This window comes from Vicia villosa, linkage group LG5, assembly GCF_029867415.1.
Source record: "Vicia villosa cultivar HV-30 ecotype Madison, WI linkage group LG5, Vvil1.0, whole genome shotgun sequence".
NCBI lineage: Eukaryota > Viridiplantae > Streptophyta > Magnoliopsida > Fabales > Fabaceae > Vicia > Vicia villosa.
In genome coordinates, this window is record NC_081184.1 from 56,290,660 (window position 1) to 56,314,003 (window position 23,344).

The following is a 23,344-nucleotide window of genomic DNA, read 5'->3' on the forward strand; positions in this document are numbered from 1 at the left end:
CATCACTATGTTGAAATGGATGAATTGGTACACCAAGCTATCAAAGTGGAACAAAAACTCAAAAGAAAAAGCCAAGCAAGGAGAAATTCCACCACTTTCAATTCTCAAAGTTGGAAGGACAAAACAAAGAAGAAGGGTGCTTCATCATCTAAGGAAACCACGGTTGAAAACAAAGGTAAAACTATTACACCTTCTTCTTCAAGTGTTTCAACTAACAAAAGTGTTAAGTGTTTCAAGTGTCAAGGCCAAGGACATATCACATCTCAATGTCCAACAAAGAGAACTATGCTTATGGAAGAAAATGAAGAAGTTGTTGAAAAGGAAGATGGTAATTATGATGAGGAGTTTTAAGAAGAAATACCTAGTAGAGATTTACTCATGGTGAGAAGAATGTTGGGAAGCCAAATCAAGGAGGAGGATACATGTCAAAGAGAAAACCTTTTTCACACAAGATGCTTTGTGCAAGAAAACGTTTGTTCTTTAATTATTGATGGAGGGAGTTGTACAAATATTACTAGCACGCGTTTGGTTTCTAAACTACATTTGGAAACAAAACCTCACACTAAGCTTTACAAACTTCAATGGCTTAATGAAAGTGTAGAAATGCTTGTTAATAAACAAGTTGAGGTCTGTTTTAAAATTGGAAAATATGAGGATTTAGTGTTGTGTGATGTAGTACCAATGGAAGCTAGTCATTTCTTATTAGGTAGGCCTTGGCAATTTGATAGAAAAGCCAATCATGACGGGTACTCCAATAAGTACTCTTTTATGTATCATGGTCAAAAGATCAATCTTGTACCATTAAATCCTAGTGAGGTGAGAGAAGATCAAAGGAAAATGAGAGAAAAAATGAGCAAGAAAGAAAAGAAAAAGAAAAAGAAAAGAAAAAAATGACAAAAAAAAGAATGATGAAAAGAAAGAGATTTTGATTGCAAAAAAAGGAGAGGTTAAAAATGCAATTGTTTCACAACAGCCCCTATATTTGCTATTTTGCAAAGAGGTGGCGTTGCTAGCTAACACTCGTAGCACACAAAATTTGCCTAGTTGTGTTGAAACTGTTGTGCAGGAATTTGAAGACATGTTTCCAAAAAAGATACCAAGTGGTTTACTGTAACACCCCAAATCTACCCGACGAATATTTAATAAAATCAGAGTGCGGAAATTCAACATACAATTGGGATGTCACATTCAACGTAAAACAACAAACAACTTAATCACATATATCTTAGATACATAGCACATAACTCGGATGAACCGATAAAACCTGTTTACTCTTTTAAAAAAATAAAACAACTTTTATTAATAATAATAATATCAATTATTCAACTTCACTTCGCATAATATTTTTATTAAACTAAAACAACTTCACCAACATCATATTACTTCATAAATTCCACTTAAAAGTTAACAACTTATAGTTATAACAACAATAAAAAGACAATCGTTCATCCCCCGAGTGCTACGTATCAGAGCAAGACCAACTCGAACTAACAGTAACTAAAGACTTCATAAAGTTACTTCACTTCCACAGCTATTCTTGAGTACCTGCTCAATTACCCATAATAGGTAACATCATTACAGAAGGGGTGAGATATCCAACAATATAAGCAAGCGTATGATAAATAATATATTAAGATTAGATCATACAATATCACCACTTCATACTTATTCAAACAACAGTTATAATAACAAATAGTAACAACGGTTATAATAATTATTTACCAACAATAATTATGATAACAATATTCAGTTACAAGTATAACAACAATTAGCAACAACAACTATAACAATAGTTATAATAATTATTTCACAATTTAAATCATCATAACTTAATAACAACAACCACTTATAACAACAACAACTTACAATAACGACAACTTATATCAACAACAACAACGTAATAACAACAACAACGAAACAACAATAACAACTTCAAATGCGACTCAACTGTGCAAATGCATGTGGTACCATTTGGAGTAAAACTCCCAACTTAAACATATGCCAGGTTATCGAGGCATTTCAACAAGGCGTAAGCCTTCAACGTGGTGCCATTAAGGCCAAGGCATAAGCCTTCAACTTTTCAACGTGGTGCCATCAAGGCCAACTTAAACAATGCAAATGTATGCATGCAACAACAACCACAACGTCACAACACAACAATGCAACAACCGCAAACAACTTAATCAACCTTGGTCATAAGACCTGCAACTTAATCAACGCATCATCAATAACTTAAACAACATTGGTCATAAGACCTGCAACTTAATCAACGTATCAACAACAACAACCAGAACAACAAAAACGAAAACAACAACTTAAACATGCATCAATTGCATCAACTTAATCATTACAAAACAACCCCTAAACATCTAGGTACTAATTCTTCAATTCTACTATTCGTTAATTCTATTATTAAATCCAATTATGCTACTAATTCAGCCTGCTACATATATCATCGTTATTACTACTGCTATTTCTTCTTCACGCCAATTCCATCTTTATACAACTTAATCCATTAACTACATATCTCATCACTAAGAATCATCACTATAGTTTCTACTAATTAAATTAATCAATTCCAACGGTATAATATTCTAATTAATTTAAACCAATTTCTTCACTAATAATAATTATAATTCTTCTCAAGTTAATCCTACTAAGGCTTGATCCTAACAACCAACATAAAACATCAACAGCCAGAAATCAAAACATATTTCTAAAACTCGTATAGCACGCACCGCGAACCTCTCTTTGCGTCGCGAACACCACATAAACCTTCAGTTCGCGCCGCGTCCAAACCTTGGCGCTTACCTGCGCTGACAGCATCTTCCAACAAAATTAAAACTCAATTTTCTTCCTTCGATTCCAGTACAATTCAATTTCGACCATCACAGAAACATAGCAATATTATAGTTATACTCCACCAACATCTATCAATTTTCTACAACTAATTCCTCAATAATAATAATTATAAACCCTAGGTTAATTTCCCACAACCATTGATTGGACTTTTATAACCTTATTCACAAACATCAATCAATTTCAACATTCAACAATACAATCACAACACACAAAACAGAGACAATCATACAACCATAACCCCCACATATCATTCATCATAATCCCGTTTATAGAGCTAGAACCCCACCCTTACCTTGGATATGAGATTGCTCTACTCTCCCGGTTGCCATAGCTTATGCCGCCGCTTCCAACTTTTCTCCGAAAATCTTTTCTAACAACGTGCAGAGACGCACCAAAAACCTGTTCGGAAATCGCTTTGTCAGACGAACTTAAAATCATCAAAAAGAAAATCGCTCCGGTCAGAAGTTACCTCTACGAGTCTGGAACGTTGTGTCCAAGAACCGCGACGATCCAACGGTTGGATTGGGAGAAACATCCGTTTTACTAAGGTGTCTCACTGCAGAAACTTGCTGCGAAAATTGGACTTCTTCTAGCTTTTCTCTTCCGCCATGGCTCTCTTCTGCACCTCTCCTCTTTCTCCAACTTTTCTTCTTTCTCCACATCTACTGAGACCTAACTTCTCTTCTTATTTCTTTTATTTTATTATAATTATTATTATAATTATAATCTTCATTTGGGCTTACTAATTAACACCCCCATGATTACTATCACCAACGCAACGTCTAAGCCCACTTAAATAAAACACTCTCATAATCCATAATATTAATTCTATTATTATTTCTCTCCACCAAATTGACTAACTACCGACTATAAAATAAATCGTCCGAACCACCAACTCAACATATTCAATATCATTCTCTACGGCTTAAATCAACTTAAATTAATAATAGTCCATTATAGTAATATTATCTCTAATATTATTCTCCGATTAAACCGACTAATTTCTCGATCATTAATTTATCCGCCCAACACAACGTATAATTCCAATTACGCCTCTTATAATAATGTCAATAATTCTAACTTCGACTAATTCCAACAAATAATTTCCTTATACAATTTAATTAAATAAATAATTAAATTCCGGGTGTTACAACTCTCCCCCACTTAGAATATTTTCGTCCTCGAAAATTCTATCCACCAACTTCTACCTCAACTTCATTCCACATCATCATTTTGTCAGGTCACTCCCATAATAACCTCAAAGTAACCAATTTAATCAACTTCGTGATATCTCAGGATATCACTCGCCACCTACGGTAACCAACAACAACATTACTGCAACAACGACTAAATTATTATAATACTAATCTGACAGCATAACTTGACCGATAACCACTCAACTCATCATTGACAAATGACTTACAAGAAATCCTATTTCAATCAGCACTATTTACAAGGAAACACAACACTTTGGCACATCACGCTTCAGCTGCGCAACTCTGATCATCCATCTTAATTCACCGTCCTCATTAGAGTTTCTATCAACTTATAATTTACAAGCTTTACCCGTGCCTCAATTTTTTCCTCAACATTAAACGCTTTCTGCATCATCGAGATAGTAAAATAAGTCTATAACATCCAATACAATTCCATCTACTATCAACAAGAGATTAAGGGTGATCAAGTCCTTAATTTGTCAATAAATATCCGACAATCGTAATGGAGTATAACCATTATTACCAACTACAAAATGTTCCTTTAGAAATTGCACTTACACCACCAAAAGCATCATAGTTCAACATCTGCAAAACCATCTGAATCCGCTAACACCGACGTCTTACGACTTCATACTACCACACGCCTTGTGATACTATCAGAACAAAATTCCCTTGTGCTATCATCATCAACACTCCTGATTCTTGAAGTTATGCTCTTCGTACTTCTAACAACTGCAACAAATCTTATAATTACTTACTAACAATCCATAACAAGATCTACAATAATCCTACACTTAATCATTGTCCCTTTGTCAACAGTTGACACGATATCTACTCAAACGGACAATTTCATTTCTTTCCAACATAATCCTGCCACCAATAAATTTGTTACATATGCTCCCGCTATTTTTATAAGAAAATTCATCTTGTTAGCTTTCCCACGCTTCAAACGGGACTCAAATCGGACGTCCAGAACTCCAGTTATGAATTTTCGAAGTTTCACAATGATTCAGAAATTTTCCTACGTTTTGCTTACAGAAATTTCACTCAAAAACTCATTCTCTTCAACTTAATCACTTTCCAAACAGTCCTTAACATAACTCCTCGCTCCCAAACTTTTTATAACTCGAGAGCTAATTCTTTCGGTGAACTTCAGTTTCCGAAACACCAAGATAACAATCTTCTCTGCAACTTCCAACTAAAACACATCTGAGAAGCAACTCTTCTCCCCCAGTTCGCTCAAACTAATACCTACAACAACCAGAAAACAACAAGTACTGACAGTGTTTCACACACTTGTCGCGTACAGAGGAATAAACAACATTAGACGACTCTGGCCGGACGGACCGACCTGCTCTGATACCACTAATGTAACACCCCAAATCTACCCGACGAATATTTAATAAAATCAGAGTGCGGAAATTCAACATACAATTGGGATGTCACATTCAACGTAAAACAACAAACAACTTAATCACATATATCTTAGATACATAGCACATAACTCGGATGAACCGATAAAACCTGTTTACTCTTTTAAAAAAATAAAACAACTTTTATTAATAATAATAATATCAATTATTCAACTTCACTTCGCATAATATTTTTATTAAACTAAAACAACTTCACCAACATCATATTACTTCATAAATTCCACTTAAAAGTTAACAACTTATAGTTATAACAACAATAAAAAGACAATCGTTCATCCCCCGAGTGCTACGTATCAGAGCAAGACCAACTCGAACTAACAGTAACTAAAGACTTCATAAAGTTACTTCACTTCCACAGCTATTCTTGAGTACCTGCTCAATTACCCATAATAGGTAACATCATTACAGAAGGGGTGAGATATCCAACAATATAAGCAAGCGTATGATAAATAATATATTAAGATTAGATCATACAATATCACCACTTCATACTTATTCAAACAACAGTTATAATAACAAATAGTAACAACGGTTATAATAATTATTTACCAACAATAATTATGATAACAATATTCAGTTACAAGTATAACAACAATTAGCAACAACAACTATAACAATAGTTATAATAATTATTTCACAATTTAAATCATCATAACTTAATAACAACAACCACTTATAACAACAACAACTTACAATAACGACAACTTATATCAACAACAACAACGTAATAACAACAACAACGAAACAACAATAACAACTTCAAATGCGACTCAACTGTGCAAATGCATGTGGTACCATTTGGAGTAAAACTCCCAACTTAAACATATGCCAGGTTATCGAGGCATTTCAACAAGGCGTAAGCCTTCAACGTGGTGCCATTAAGGCCAAGGCATAAGCCTTCAACTTTTCAACGTGGTGCCATCAAGGCCAACTTAAACAATGCAAATGTATGCATGCAACAACAACCACAACGTCACAACACAACAATGCAACAACCGCAAACAACTTAATCAACCTTGGTCATAAGACCTGCAACTTAATCAACGCATCATCAATAACTTAAACAACATTGGTCATAAGACCTGCAACTTAATCAACGTATCAACAACAACAACCAGAACAACAAAAACGAAAACAACAACTTAAACATGCATCAATTGCATCAACTTAATCATTACAAAACAACCCCTAAACATCTAGGTACTAATTCTTCAATTCTACTATTCGTTAATTCTATTATTAAATCCAATTATGCTACTAATTCAGCCTGCTACATATATCATCGTTATTACTACTGCTATTTCTTCTTCACGCCAATTCCATCTTTATACAACTTAATCCATTAACTACATATCTCATCACTAAGAATCATCACTATAGTTTCTACTAATTAAATTAATCAATTCCAACGGTATAATATTCTAATTAATTTAAACCAATTTCTTCACTAATAATAATTATAATTCTTCTCAAGTTAATCCTACTAAGGCTTGATCCTAACAACCAACATAAAACATCAACAGCCAGAAATCAAAACATATTTCTAAAACTCGTATAGCACGCACCGCGAACCTCTCTTTGCGTCGCGAACACCACATAAACCTTCAGTTCGCGCCGCGTCCAAACCTTGGCGCTTACCTGCGCTGACAGCATCTTCCAACAAAATTAAAACTCAATTTTCTTCCTTCGATTCCAGTACAATTCAATTTCGACCATCACAGAAACATAGCAATATTATAGTTATACTCCACCAACATCTATCAATTTTCTACAACTAATTCCTCAATAATAATAATTATAAACCCTAGGTTAATTTCCCACAACCATTGATTGGACTTTTATAACCTTATTCACAAACATCAATCAATTTCAACATTCAACAATACAATCACAACACACAAAACAGAGACAATCATACAACCATAACCCCCACATATCATTCATCATAATCCCGTTTATAGAGCTAGAACCCCACCCTTACCTTGGATATGAGATTGCTCTACTCTCCCGGTTGCCATAGCTTATGCCGCCGCTTCCAACTTTTCTCCGAAAATCTTTTCTAACAACGTGCAGAGACGCACCAAAAACCTGTTCGGAAATCGCTTTGTCAGACGAACTTAAAATCATCAAAAAGAAAATCGCTCCGGTCAGAAGTTACCTCTACGAGTCTGGAACGTTGTGTCCAAGAACCGCGACGATCCAACGGTTGGATTGGGAGAAACGTCCGTTTTACTAAGGTGTCTCACTGCAGAAACTTGCTGCGAAAATTGGACTTCTTCTAGCTTTTCTCTTCCGCCATGGCTCTCTTCTGCACCTCTCCTCTTTCTCCAACTTTTCTTCTTTCTCCACATCTACTGAGACCTAACTTCTCTTCTTATTTCTTTTATTTTATTATAATTATTATTATAATTATAATCTTCATTTGGGCTTACTAATTAACACCCCCATGATTACTATCACCAACGCAACGTCTAAGCCCACTTAAATAAAACACTCTCATAATCCATAATATTAATTCTATTATTATTTCTCTCCACCAAATTGACTAACTACCGACTATAAAATAAATCGTCCGAACCACCAACTCAACATATTCAATATCATTCTCTACGGCTTAAATCAACTTAAATTAATAATAGTCCATTATAGTAATATTATCTCTAATATTATTCTCCGATTAAACCGACTAATTTCTCGATCATTAATTTATCCGCCCAACACAACGTATAATTCCAATTACGCCTCTTATAATAATGTCAATAATTCTAACTTCGACTAATTCCAACAAATAATTTCCTTATACAATTTAATTAAATAAATAATTAAATTCCGGGTGTTACATTTACCACCTTTAAGAGGAATTGAGCATCACATTGATCTCAATTTGGGAGCGTCCTTGCCTAATAGGCCAGCTTACCGAAGCAATCCACAACAAATTCAAGAAATACAAAGACAAGTGGCTGAATTGGTAAGTAAAGGATGGGTAAGAGAAAGTCTAAGTCCGTGCGTTGTTCCGGTAATTTTGGTTGGAGAATTTTAGTTCCAAGACATAAATGATACATTGCGAAGCTTAAGAGGTCCTATGACAAGGGCACATGTAAGAAGAGTCAATGATGCTTTAGTTCACTTCATGATCAAGTCAATAAAATGCATGGGCGAGACTGAAGAAAAAGGGCCCAAGTTTATCCTTATCATCCAAGCATGTGATAAAAGGCCCAATAATGCATAAATAAATAAAAATAAAGGAAACACCATTACCCACACTATAATGGACGAAAATTGCAAGAGAAGTGGTAAATAAAGAATTGCCATTATTCTGCCCTTTCAAGAACCCCATTATCTCGTCTTTATTTTGCACTTTCTTTGTAATAAATAAACCCACTATCATGATAATTAGTGGCTGAAATCCTTTTGTTTTCTTAGGAGTTAATTTTTACTTATTTCATCATCTTAAGCCATTCCTATACAAGGAAATCAAAATAATAAAAGAACTATACACTTTATTAATAGGAAAAAACTATACATGGAATAGGTAAAAGAAAATCAATATACGACAAATAGAATTGAGAACTATAACAAATAAATGGTATTCACAAACACGCATATATCAACTAATTCTATAAAAAACGAGACTAAAATTTATTCCTAAGTCTATTAACAAAATTATTTACAAGGAAGTATTAGAAACAAAGAAATTCAAACATATTGTAAAGAAAAGGATTTATTAAAAATACTAAAACGATTAGAAAAGGACAACAAAAATTATGGTAATTATTTACACATCCTAAAATATCTAAAATAATTTTTTATGTACTTTATATTTGAGTTAAAATTGGATTTGTGAAGTAAAAGCAAAAGAAAACAAAATAAAAAATAAAATCTAAAATCTAGACAGCAGAGGGGTGCATCAGTAATTTTGAAATGAACTAAAATTAGTGTTTGTAGAAAACTGGAGGTATCGTTATAAGCCCTTGGATCTGATCTTAAGGAAAAATACTATGATCTTGTGGTTCAAGAGAGAAGGCCCACAGGGGGTTTGAAGTAGGGAGCTTACGTGGGATCAGGCATTTAGACTTTCAGGAACACGTGAGGTAACACCCATTCATTAATGCGTTGGCACAACCAGAGTCATTGGATCATGGTTGACTAGCTTTTTATGATGATCACATGGATTAGCATGAGTGTGTATATTACTAATGGTGAGGGTGCGCATATGGGAGTCAGTATTTTCAAATTAAAACCAAAATGCAGATGGCCTATCAGCCGTTGGATGGAGGGATCGGATGGACAAGGATGAAACTGGGTGGAATTCTAGGGTTTAAGAGCTAAACAACCTCAGGTGGCCGGAGAAGATTTCGGTCGTCTTCTCCGGCGGAACTAATGGTGGTAACACCCAAGGTTTTCCAGAAATGCCAAAAGATGGTACCTTTCCACTTGAATTCTTACGCTGATCACGAATATGGCCTTAGATTCTTCTAACTCCCCCTCTAATACACAAACCAAATCATACCTTAAAACCCTAACATGAACAAGCTTTATCCGAAACTGAACTTAAGCATATCAAATTACTCTTAAACATCTATAGGACATGAACACAAGGTTTAATCACATAAACAAACGTCATACCAAGCATAATGGATCAGATTAAGAACAAGAGTTCCATCTCCATGTGATACACGACACTGCATACACTTGAGTCTCATTTCAGATCTAAATGGCCTATCACATGTGACTACTATGATGAGAGAGTCTTGAAAACGTACCTGCTCCGATCTTGATTCAATCAATGTGAAGCAACCACTACTCTCCTTGAGATCCTCGCTGATGCTAATATGAGTTGCCGTGGATCCAATGCGATTCCTTGAGAAGTAAATTTAGAGTTCTTGAAGCTTAATCCAACTGCACTTCTTCAAAGCATGATGATGAAGTGGTAGTGGTGATGATTTTCGAAACTTGCAGTGATGATGATGGTGAATCCGTAGGGAGCTTATTGATGATGATGACAATGAAGGTGGTCGTAGGTGATGATTGATGGTGTTGATGAAGGTTCAGAAGCTTGAATGATGAAGATAATGAAGATGAGGAAAATGGTGGTTATGGCAATCGGAAATGGTTAGAGGTTGTTGAAGATTCTGTTATGATGGTTGTTAGAGTGAGAGATGAGAGGAGGAGAAAAGAGTTTGAAACTGAAAAAAGTCAAATGAAGTGTGTGTGTTGTTTTGTGAAGGGAGTTTCTTATATGGGGAAGTGAGGGTACATGGTACATATGGTGTGGAGTGTTGCATTGTGGCTCTTTTCCTTTTATTTTCACGTGAACAGAGTGTGCATGGCTTGAAATGGCAAATGGTAGTGAGATAAGAACTATGGTGTGTAGCTAATGTTAAGCATACCATGTCAACCAACTAGCCCACTTTGCATACTTAGAACTTCTTCCATGGGCCATCAATCCACTCAAGTTTAGGATCAATGTAAAGAGATAATTTGGTAGGGCAAATTTCATGTTGAAACTCTTGCAAGACAAAGGTCACAAACCCTTCAAAAGTGAGTTGGAATGTGATGACACACAATTAATCATGGGACCTGCGCGCTTGTCTTAGCCTGGCTTCATATTGGTGGCGGACACGCAGCTTGGCCAGGGCATGACTTTAGTTCTCTCTATCTTGGTTCGTGTGCACTCAATTATCACAATACATAGCTCATTGGAAAGAGGGCATGGAGGAGAGGAGATTGACACTAGAATTGACTCCAAATGTTGCTTTTACTTCTCTGAAATTAGCTTCAAACATGGCACGCCACGTGTTTGTTGTAATGACGCGCGTGACCTGGAATCCTGGCTTGACTGGATGCGTGGTATAGGCTTCGCAACGGCATGACTTTAAAGACTCATAATTGTTTCATTACTCGCTCAATGGACTCAATCCTTGTTTCATTGGGTAAAGGGAATGGAGGATAGTAGAATCATACCAAGTTTGGGTTCATAGGACACCTGTAGATCTCAATAAATTGATTCCAATATGGCACGCCATGTGTTTGACATAATGCTTACGCGTGTCCAGATATTTGCCCAGCTTTATGACTTGATTCAAATGAAAACCCTCAACTTCACACCTTGGTAACTCTTTAACCAAGCTTCAAATGAAAAAGTGTCCAACTACAAAGTTGTTCTCCTCCATGAGAGGAACAACTTTGATGTTGGAAATTTCTCCAAAAAATGCCATTTGCCACGTGTAAATTGGTGATGAAGTGAGCTGTTCATTAGACTTTTTAACAACCAAAAATTCTTCTAAGTATAAAACTTTCCTTTTTTGATATTTTCCTATTTTTGGCAATTTTTGTCAAACTCCAGATTTTATCCATTCTTTGACTTTTCTTGGCCGATTTTCCACCAAAAGTCAATATTTGAGTGATTGACCTGATTTTGACCCAAAAGTCAACTGTTCTTATTTTTCTCCGATCTTAATGAAATTCCCAATTAATCAGCTTCTAACCAACGGAAATCAACTGAACGCCTCCACGCGGTCATCATACCATCTCCTTTCATAAAATCAATTATTGATCAGTGTGTTGACCAAAAAGTCAACTGCGTTGACTTTGGTCAAGAAACCCTAGTTCAGGATTATCAGATGAACAGCAAGCTTGTATTTTCTAACCAATGCTCTGACTTGGAGGTGAGGAAACACTGACTCAAGAGTGCCCTCAAAGGAATAATGCCACAAGACCAGACGTCGGATCTTTATATTTAATCAGAAGTTCTTTGTGCCAGGAGCTCTTTTTTGGAACAGTAACCATGATATGAATGCATGAATTGGGCCATGACCTAAATGATGTATGTACATGAATTATAAGCCAGATAAATAGGGTAAGACAAATTTGGGGTATGACAGCTGCCCCTATTTAATCGTCTTAAACCTGAAGGTGAGATTGGCACTAGCCTTTCGAACATTCGAGGTAGAAGAGGATTAAATATCCAAAAACCTGAAATTTGTCCTGAAATGGTGGTGTAACTGTTATCTTTATTTTTTTGATATCTGCTGGGGAAAGAGAATTTTGTTTTTCTTTTTTCTGATGGAAAAGTTTATGGTGAGTAATGGTTGAATGGGGATAGCTTGTAACGTAGCCAAGGTGCCAATACAAGGTTCTCAATGGAAATGATTATTGTATGAAACTATGATTGGAAAGTATGGGTCTGATGGAATGATAGGATCTACTGACTCAAAACTTGAAAGCAAGGGTAAATGACTCGAAACCGGGGTGGAATAAATAGATCCACGACTCAAATCCAGGGTGAGTATAACGGACTCACGACTCAAATCCAGGGTGAGTATAACGGACTCACGACTCACAAGAATTGAAAAAGACGAGGATAAGGTCGACAGACCTACGATCCATGACTCGAAACCAGGGTAAGATCAACGGACCTACGACCCACAAGAATTAAAAAAGGTGAGGATAAGGTCAACGGACCTACGATCCATGACTCGAAACCAGGGTAAGATCAACGGACCTACGACCCACAAGAATTGAAAAAGATGAGGATAAGGTCAACGGATCTACGATCCATGACTCGAAACCAGGGTAAGATCATCGGACCTACGACCCACAAGAATTGAAAAAGATGAGGATAAGGTCAACGGACCTACGATCCATGACTCGAAACCAGGGTAAGATCAACGGACGTACGACCCACAAGAAATGAAAAAGATGAGGATAAGATCAACGGACCTACGATCCATGACCCGATGCCAGGGTAAGATCAACGGACCTACGACCCACAAGAATTAAAAAGGATAAACATCAACAATGAGGCTGGAGTAGGAGAAGATTATCAACAACATTGAGGCTGGGGATTGGGAATTGGTTTTGAAAAGGTTTTCCAAGACAAGAACTGGGCTTTGAAAGGGTTTGCCAGGATATGAACTGGGCTTTGAAATGGTCCAAAGGTCGGAAGGCAAAGGACCCACAACGCGGGGGATTGGATCCGAAAAGGTCGTCCACATAAGGGGAAATAACCACAGAGACTAGTGACGACTAGACTCGATGCAAAGACATCGGTAAACTGAAGAATCACGAAGATATTGATGCTTGCGAAGCCTAAGAATTACATTAATCCCTTAGGCCAAAGGCGGGGTGTAACTCTTCAAGAGCGGCAATTATTCGAATTGCGGCACACCAAGTATGGTTATTCAAACGATTGAAAAATGAGATGGGTTGAATGCCCACCCTCATTCACACTCTATCCTGCACGCAGCATACGGGAAATAACCACGACAAGTGTAACGACCGTTTTTCTTTAATTATTTATTTATGTGAATTAATTGTGCATTATGTGTTAATTATATGTTTAATTGATTTTATGTAGTTTTATTTGGGGATTATTAGTAATAATATAAGATAGTAAGTGATGTTGATAATTGGGCCTAAGTCGGTATTAGTAAGTGAGGGGTGTTAGTTAGAGCCCATTAGTAATCTAAGATAGTAAGGGTTTAACTAAAACATAGGTTTAGAGGAGATAGAAAGGAGAAGTTCATTTTGGGGTTTTGGTGAAAGAAGAGAAGAGTAGAGTGAAGAGAAAGAGGGGAATCTCAAGATTGAAGCTAGAGTTGTCTTCAATCCAAACCTAAGGTAAGGGTGGGATTCTTTCATGCTAAAGGGATGTATGATGATGTTTTGGGTGGGGTTTTGATTGTATGTTGTTATCCATGATTGTGTAGAAGTTGAATAGAGATTGTTAGGGTTTATGCTTAACTTCTATGAGATTATGAATCTAAGCATGATTGAAGATGTTATGATGTTATAAGACCCATAATATGTATTGTATTCGTGTTTATATCATGCATTCTGTGGTTGTTCGTGATGTTTGATGTTTCCAACTTGATTGGGTTGAGTTTGGGGGTTTTGGGATGGGTTTTCGTATGCTGTTTCTGTGTTTTGGGGGTTTCTGAAATTGCCAGTTCGCGCCGCGAACCCTTGTGCGCGCCGCGAATCCCTGTGCGCGCCGCGAACCTCTTGGCAGAAACTTGGGGAAAATTTGATCTGTTCAGTTCGCGCTGCGATCCCCTGTGCGCGCCGCGAACTGCTTGGCAGAAAGTTGGGGATTTTGGATTCGCTCAGTTCGCGCCGCGACCTCCTGTTGGCGCCGCGAACCCTGTTTTGTAGAATTTTTCCTAAACTTTGAAATGATGTATCTTTTGAACCGTAACTCCTTTTTAAGTGCCGTTTGAACCTACGTGAAGCCCTAATTGATGTCTTTCCATTGAATATGCTTAGTGTAACTTTGAATACTCTTAGGATGTTCTTGCATTGGATTTTGTTGACATTGGATATCCGGAATTGATTATGTCGCTTAAGTTGATCATACCGTTTACGTGGATTGTGTTGTTCGAGTTGATTATGTTGTTAAGTGTGATTGTGAATGTGCATCATTGAGTCACATTCATTGCATTGTTTGAGACGGCCCTAGTGGCAAATGTTTGAGACGGCCCTTGTGGCGAATGTTTGAGACGGCCCAATGGCAATTGTTTGAGACGGGAGTTTTACTCCAATGGTACCACATGCATTTGCATTGTTCGAGTTGCATGAGTAAAGTCGTGTGATGAGTCGTATTTGAATATTTGTGTGTGCATAACATGAATATTAACTTGTGTCGATTTGATGGTTGTTTCGTTGAGCATATGTGATGAATGCCTATGTATGCCTTAATTGAGATTGATATTATTGTTGTTGGTAATATGTTGAATGATGTGAATAGTAATGATGATATATGTTGAGAAGTGGTGACCGATGTATGATTATTTCTCCGCTTTGAATATTATCATACGCTTCTTTATAATGAATGATATCTCACCCCTTTCTGTTTGAATGTTGCCCTCCGTTGGTAACGTGCAGGTAATGACGCGGAGTAGTCGTGTACCTATAGCTCGAGTCGGTGTGTGTCAATGCTCTGATACGTAGCACTCGGGGAACTTTGGATTACTTGTTTATGTCTTGTTTCTTGTGCTTATCCTTGTTGAACTTTGTTCTTATGTTATGCCAAGACTTGTTAGACGTATTGAGCCGTGTTTGGCCTTGACATTATGAGTTGTATTGATGTTGACTTATGATTTTCCGCTGCGATGCAAGTACTTAATTTGATGGCAATGATTAATGATGTCGATATTGTTCTCCTATATGTGTGCTATGTATCTATGTGATTGAGCATGATGTATGTATGCGATGTTTTCTGTTTAAATGTGACGCTCCGAATCGTTATGTCATATTTGCTTGAGATTTTGTACTCTGGTATTCCTCTTTATTTCGGGGTAGATTTGGGGTGTTACATTAGTGGTATCAGAGCAGGTCGGTCTTGTCCGGCCATGTGTCGTGTCGTAGTGTAGTCTAACAAGCGTTTATTGTTGTTTGTGCTGATTGCTTTTGTGTTGTAGTGAAGAGTTGAGATGGCGGGAAGGAATGATGCTGCAATAGCTGCTGCTTTGGAAGCAATGGCTAAAGTTTTGGATAACCAACAACATGGTGGAGAGAGTGATGCTTCTCGGAGTTTGGCTACCTTCCAAAGAGAGAACCCTCCTGTGTTTAAGGGAACTTTTGATCCTGATGGCGCTTTGACATGGCTTAAAGAGATTGAGAGGATTTTTCGTGTCATGGATGGCACTCCTGAACAGAAGGTTCGGTATGGGACTCATATGCTAGCGGTTGAGGCGGATGATTGGTGGCTAGAGACCCGTAGGAGATTGGAAGCGAGTGGTGAGGATATCTCTTGGATTGTGTTTCGCATGGAGTTCTTAAGGAAGTACTTTCCTGAAGATGTCCGTGGCAAGAAGGAAATTGAATTTCTTGAGCTAAGTCAAGGGAACAAATCTGTTGTGGAGTATGCTGCTAAGTTTGGTGAATTGGCTAAGTTTTACCAATACTATGATGGACCGAATGGTGAGTTTTCCAAGTGCATTAAGTTTGAGAATGGGTTGCGTCCAGAGATTAAGAAGGCGATTAGTTACCAGAAGATTCGCATCTTTGCTGATTTGGTTGATTGTTGTCGGATCTATGAAGAGGACAACAATGCTCATTATCGTGTGATAAGTGAGAAGAGAGGAAAGGGTTATCAAGGTCGTGGTAAGCCTTATGAAGCTTCGAGTGGAAAGGGCAAGCAGAAAGCGGTTGAGGGTAAGAGAACTAGTGGGGAGATGCTCCTGCTAGTATTGTGTGCTTCAAGTGTGGCAAGGTTGGTCACAAGAGCACGTCGTGTAATGTTGATGCTAGAAGATGCTACCGTTGTGGGAAGTTTGGTCATGCATCGTCCGATTGTACGCATAAGGATATGGTGTGTTTCAACTGTGGTGAAGAAGGCCATATTGGAAGCAAGTGTCAGAAGCCCAAGAAGGAGCAATCTAGTGGAAAGGTGTTTGCCTTGTCGGGAACTCAGACCACTAGTGAGGATTCGCTCATCAGAGGTACTTGTTTCATTAATAGCATTCCTTTAATTACTGTTATTGATACTGGTGCTACGCATTGCTTTATATCTGCTGATTGTGTTAATCGATTGGGTCTTGTGTTGTCTGCCATGAACGGAGAGATGGTTGTCGATACTCCGGCTAAGGGTTCGGTGACCACTTCTCTTGTGTGTTTGAAGTGCCCAGTGTAGATTTTTGACAGAGACTTCCTTGTTGATTTTGTGTGCTTGCCGTTGAGAGGTTTGGATGTGATCTTGGGGATGAACTGGTTAGAGCATTACCGTGTTCACATCAATTGCTATGATAAGTCTGTGAGGTTTTCTTCTCCTGAAGAGGAAAGCATAGAGTTGTTATCGACCAGACAGTTTCGTTTGTTGATGAAAGAAGATGTTCAAGTGTTTGCTTTGGTTGCATCAATGTCTGTGGAGAACCAAGCGATCATAGAGGAATTGAAGGTGGTGTGCGATTTTCCTGAAGTTTTCCCTGATGAAATTCCTGATGTACCGCCTGAGAGAGAAGTTGAGTTCTCTATTGAATTGGTACCTGGCACTAGACCGGTGTCTATGGCACCGTACAGGATGTCTGCATCTGAACTGTCTGAATTGAAGAAGCAATTGGAAGAATTGCTTGAGAAGAGGTTTGTGAGACCTAGTGTGTCGCCGTGGGGAGCTCCAGTGTTATTGGTTAAGAAGAAAGATGGAAGTATGAGACTTTGTATTGATTATCGTCAGTTGAATAAGGTGACAATCAAGAACAAGTATCCACTTCCGAGAATTGATGACTTGATGGATCAATTGGTTGGTGCTCGTGTGTTTAGCAAGATCGATTTGAGGTCGGGTTACCATCAGATTAAAGTGAAAGATGAGGATATGCAAAAGACGGCTTTCAGAACCCGTTATGGACATTATGAGTATTCTGTGATGCCCTTTGGTGTTACTAATGCACCTGGAGTATTTATGGAGTACATGAACCGTATTTTTCATGAGTATCTGGATCGTTTTGTGGTGGTGTTCATTGATGATATTTTGATTTACTCTAAATCAGAATCAGATCATGTTGAGCATTTGAAGTTGGTATTGCAAGTCTTGAAAGAGAAGAAGTTGTATGCTAAGTTATCCAAGTGTGAGTTCTGGCTGAAGGAAGTTAGTTTTCTGGGGCATGTCATTTCTGGTGATGGCATTGCCGTGGATCCGTCTAAAGTTGATGTCGTGTTGAGATGGGATACTCCTAAGTCGGCTACCGAGATTCGAAGCTTTTTGGGACTAGCCGGTTATTATAGAAGGTTCACTGAAGGTTTCTCTAAGTTAGCCCTTCCATTGACTAAGTTGACCTGTAAGGGTAAGGCTTTCGTGTGGGATGTTTCTTGTGAAGATAGTTTTACCGAGTTAAAGAAAAGGTTGACGTCGGCACCGATTTTGATATTGCCTAATCCGGAAGAATCGTTTGTGGTTTATTGTGATGCTTCTAAGATGGGTTTAGGAGGTGTACTCATGCAAAATGGTAAAGTTGTTGCTTATGCATCGAGACAGTTGAGAGTTCATGAGAAGAACTATCCTACGCATGATTTGGAACTTGCTGCTGTAGTGTTCGTGTTGAAGATTTGGAGGCATTATCTATATGGTTCTAGATTTGAAGTCTTTAGCGACCATAAGAGTTTGAAGTATTTGTTTGATCAGAAGGAATTGAATATGAGACAACGAAGGTGGTTAGAAATGTTGAAAGACTACGATTTCAGTTTGAATTATCATCCAGGAAAAGCTAATGTTGTTGCCGATGCTTTGAGTCGCAAGACTTTGCATATGTCGGCAATGATGGTTAAGGAGTTGGAATTAATTGAGCAATTTAGAGATATGAGTTTGGTATGCGAAGTGACCCCTACGAGTGTTCGATTGGGTATGTTGAAGATTAACAATGATTTTCTGGATAGTATCAAGGAAGCCCAAAAGTTGGATATGAAATTGGTTGATTCGATGATTGGAGTCGATCAAGCTGAGAATGGTGACTTCAAGTTAGATGTGCATGGTGTGTTGAGGTTTCATGATCGGATTTGTATACCTGATGATGTGGATTTGAAAAGATCTATTCTTGAGGAAGGTCATAGGAGTAATCGGAGTATTCATCCCGGAGCTACAAAGATGTACCAAGATTTGAAGAGTTTGTTTTGGTGGCCTGGAATGAAGCGTGACATAGCTCAGTTTGTGTACGCATGTTTGACTTGTCAGAAGTCGAAGGTTGAACATCAGAAGCCTGCTGGTTTAATGCAACCGTTGGAAGTCCCGGAATGGAAATGGGATAGTATTTCCATGGATTTTGTGACAAGTTTGCCGAATACCATGAGAGGACATGATTCGATTTGGGTGATTGTTGATAGGCTTACGAAGTCGGCTCATTTCATACCTATTAACATCACTTATCCGGTTTCAAAGTTGGCGGAAATTTATGTCCGTGTGATTGTGAAGTTGCATGGTGTTCCTTTGTGTATTGTTTCGGATAGAGATCCGAGGTTCACTTCAGATTTTTGGAAGAGTTTGCAAGAGGCGTTGGGTTCTAAGTTGAGGTTGAGTTCGGCGTATCATCCTCAGACCGATGGTCAAACGGAGAGAACGATTCAATATTTGGAGGATTTGTTGAGATCTTGTGTTCTTGAGCAAGGAGGTACGTGGGATACTTATCTTCCATTGATAGAGTTCACATACAACAACAGTTACCATTCGAGTATTGGGATGGCACCTTTTGAAGCGTTGTATGGTCGGAGATGTAGGACTCCGTTGTGTTGGCATGAATCGGATGAGAGTGTAGTACTTGGACCCGAGATTGTTCGAGAAACTACCGAGAAGGTTAAGTTGATCCGTGAGAAGATGAAGACTTCACAAAGTAGGCAGAAGAGTTACCATGATAAGAGGAGGAAGGATTTGGAATTCCAAGCTGGTGATCATGTATTTCTAAGAGTTACGCCAACGACTGGTGTGGGAAGAGCCTTGAAGTCGAAGAAGCTAACTCCTCGTTTTATCGGACCATATCAGATTTCCGAGAGAGTTGGTAATGTGGCGTATAGAGTGGCTTTACCGCCTAATCTTTCGAATTTGCATGACGTGTTTCATGTGTCGCAACTTCGAAAGTATGTTTCGGATCCTTCGCATGTAATTCATATGGACGATGTGCAAGTGCGGGATAATCTCACGGTGGAGACTATGCCGATAAGGATTGAGGATCGTGAGACGAAGACGCTTAGAGGCAAAGAGATTATTTTGGTGAAGGTCGTTTGGTCGGGTGCTACCGGTGAAAGTATGACGTGGGAATTGGAAAGCAAGATGCGCGAGTCGTATCCTGAGTTGTTCGATTGAGGTAATTTTCGAGGACGAAAATATTCTAAGTGGGGGAGAGTTGTAACGACCGTTTTTCTTTAATTATTTATTTATGTGAATTAATTGTGCATTATGTGTTAATTATATGTTTAATTGATTTTATGTAGTTTTATTTGGGGATTATTAGTAATAATATAAGATAGTAAGTGATGTTGATAATTGGGCCTAAGTCGGTATTAGTAAGTGAGGGGTGTTAGTTAGAGCCCATTAGTAATCTAAGATAGTAAGGGTTTAACTAAAACATAGGTTTAGAGGAGATAGAAAGGAGAAGTTCATTTTGGGGTTTTGGTGAAAGAAGAAAAGAGTAGAGTGAAAAGAAAGAGGGGAATCTCAAGATTGAAGCTAGAGTTGTCTTCAATCCAAACCTAAGGTAAGGGTGGGATTCTTTCATGCTAAAGGGATGTATGATGATGTTTTGGGTGGGGTTTTGATTGTATGTTGTTATCCATGATTGTGTAGAAGTTGAATAGAGATTGTTAGGGTTTATGCTTAACTTCTATGAGATTATGAATCTAAGCATGATTGAAGATGTTATGATGTTATAAGACCCATAATATGTATTGTATTCGTGTTTATATCATGCATTCTGTGGTTGTTCGTGATGTTTGATGTTTCCAACTTGATTGGGTTGAGTGGGGGTTTTGGGATGGGTTTTCGTATGTTGTTTCTGTGTTTTGGGGGTTTCTGAAATTGCCAGTTCGCGCCGCGAACCCCTGTGCACGCCGCGAACCTCTTGGCAGAAACTTGGGGAAAATTTGATCTGTTCAGTTCGCGCCGCGATCCCCTGTGCGCGCCGCGAACTGCTTGGCAGAAAGTTGGGGATTCTGGATTCGCTCAGTTCGCGCCGCGACCTCCTGTTGGCGCCGCGAACCCTGTTTTGCAGAATTTTTCCTAAACTTTGAAATGATGTATCTTTTGAACCGTAACTCCTTTTTAAGTGCCGTTTGAACCTACGTGAAGCCCTAATTGATGTTATTCCATTGAATATGCTTAGTGTAACTTTGAATACTCTTAGGATGTTCTTGCATTGGATTTTGTTGGCATTAGATATCCGGAATTGATTATGTCGCTTAAGTTGATCATACCGTTTACGTGGATTGTGTTGTTCGAGTTGATTATGTTGTTAAGTGTGATTGTGAATGTGCATCATTGAGTCACATTCATTGCATTGTTTGAGACGGCCCTAGTGGCAAATGTTTGAGACGGCCCTTGTGGCGAATGTTTGAGACGGCCCAATGGCAATTGTTTGAGACGGGAGTTTTACTCCAATGGTACCACATGCATTTGCATTGTTCGAGTTGCATGAGTAAAGTCGTGTGATGAGTCGTATTTGAATATTTGTGTGTGCATAACATGAATATTAACTTGTGTCGATTTGATGGTTGTTTCGTTGAGCATATGTGATGAATGCCTATGTATGCCTTAATTGAGATTGATATTATTGTTGTTGGTAATATGTTGAATGATGTGAATAGTAATGATGATATATGTTGAGAAGTGGTGACCGATGTATGATTATTTCTCCGCTTTGAATATTATCATACGCTTCTTTATAATGAATGATATCTCACCCCTTTCTGTTTGAATGTTGCCCTCCGTTGGTAACGTGCAGGTAATGACGCGGAGTAGTCGTGTACCTATAGCTCGAGTCGGTGTGTGTCAATGCTCTGATACGTAGCACTCGGGGAACTTTGGATTACTTGTTTATGTCTTGTTTCTTGTGCTTATCCTTGTTGAACTTTGTTCTTATGTTATGCCAAGACTTGTTAGACGTATTGAGCCGTGTTTGGCCTTGACATTATGAGTTGTATTGATGTTGACTTATGATTTTCCGCTGCGATGCAAGTACTTAATTTGATGGCAATGATTAATGATGTCGATATTGTTCTCCTATATGTGTGCTATGTATCTATGTGATTGAGCATGATGTATGTATGCGATGTTTTCTGTTTAAATGTGACGCTCCGAATCGTTATGTCATATTTGCTTGAGATTTTGTACTCTGGTATTCCTCTTTATTTCGGGGTAGATTTGGGGTGTTACAACAAGACTAGTAACGACTAGACTTGACAAGAAGATGGAAGTAACCATTGGAGATTACGGGGACATCGATGCTTTACGAAGCATAAGAATTACGTTAACCCCTCAGGCCAAAAGGCGGGGTGTAACTCTTCAAGAGCGGCAATCGTTCGAATTGCCACACACCTAGTATGATTATTCAAACGATTGAAAAATGAGATGGGTTGAATGCCCACCCTCATTCACACTCTAATCTGCACGCAGCACGCGGGAAATAACCTTGGAGACAACGATTCTGACGAAGAAAGACACTGTGTCCAATCCACATCAGAGAGAGCAGATGAGACTTCTTCTGGGGGTTATATGTTACTTCGTACCTTTTAGGCACATATAAACTGGCTTATGCATTGATGCATGTTTGAATTTTGTATGGCGTAATGATCCGCTTTGACGGATATGCTACGCTTTTTGAGGATGCGATGTTATATGCAATGAATACTATATGCAAAGTGCCAAATAAAGGCATTAGTGGGGTAAACACCAGGGAGAATCCCCTTAGTGTCCAGAACCATGTAGAGATGCCAATAGATATTGGAGTTTGACTTGCAAGACACACATTCTTATTGTTGCCTTCCAAAACGTAGAATAACTTCTGACTTCTCACCATGTGCCACTGCTTGGAGGATTTTCAGCTTGAGGGGATTCTCTCGATTCACCATGTCGGGGATGAGAAATCCAGGTAAGGAGCCTTGATTAGGGAAGTAGAACAGCTCCTAGGAGAAATAAACTCCTATGCTTGAGGAATGGAATAAACTCTCAGGAGAAATAAACTCCTATGCTTGGGGAGAGACCAAATTTCTAGGAGAAATAAACTCCTATGGTCGGGGAGAGTCAATATAACTCAGAAGATGGTCCCCCAGGCTTCATGAAAGGAATTCTCCTCAAAGGATCCTTGCACCACAAATACCCAAAATGACTTGCCCTAGTATGTTCAAGTGTTCAAG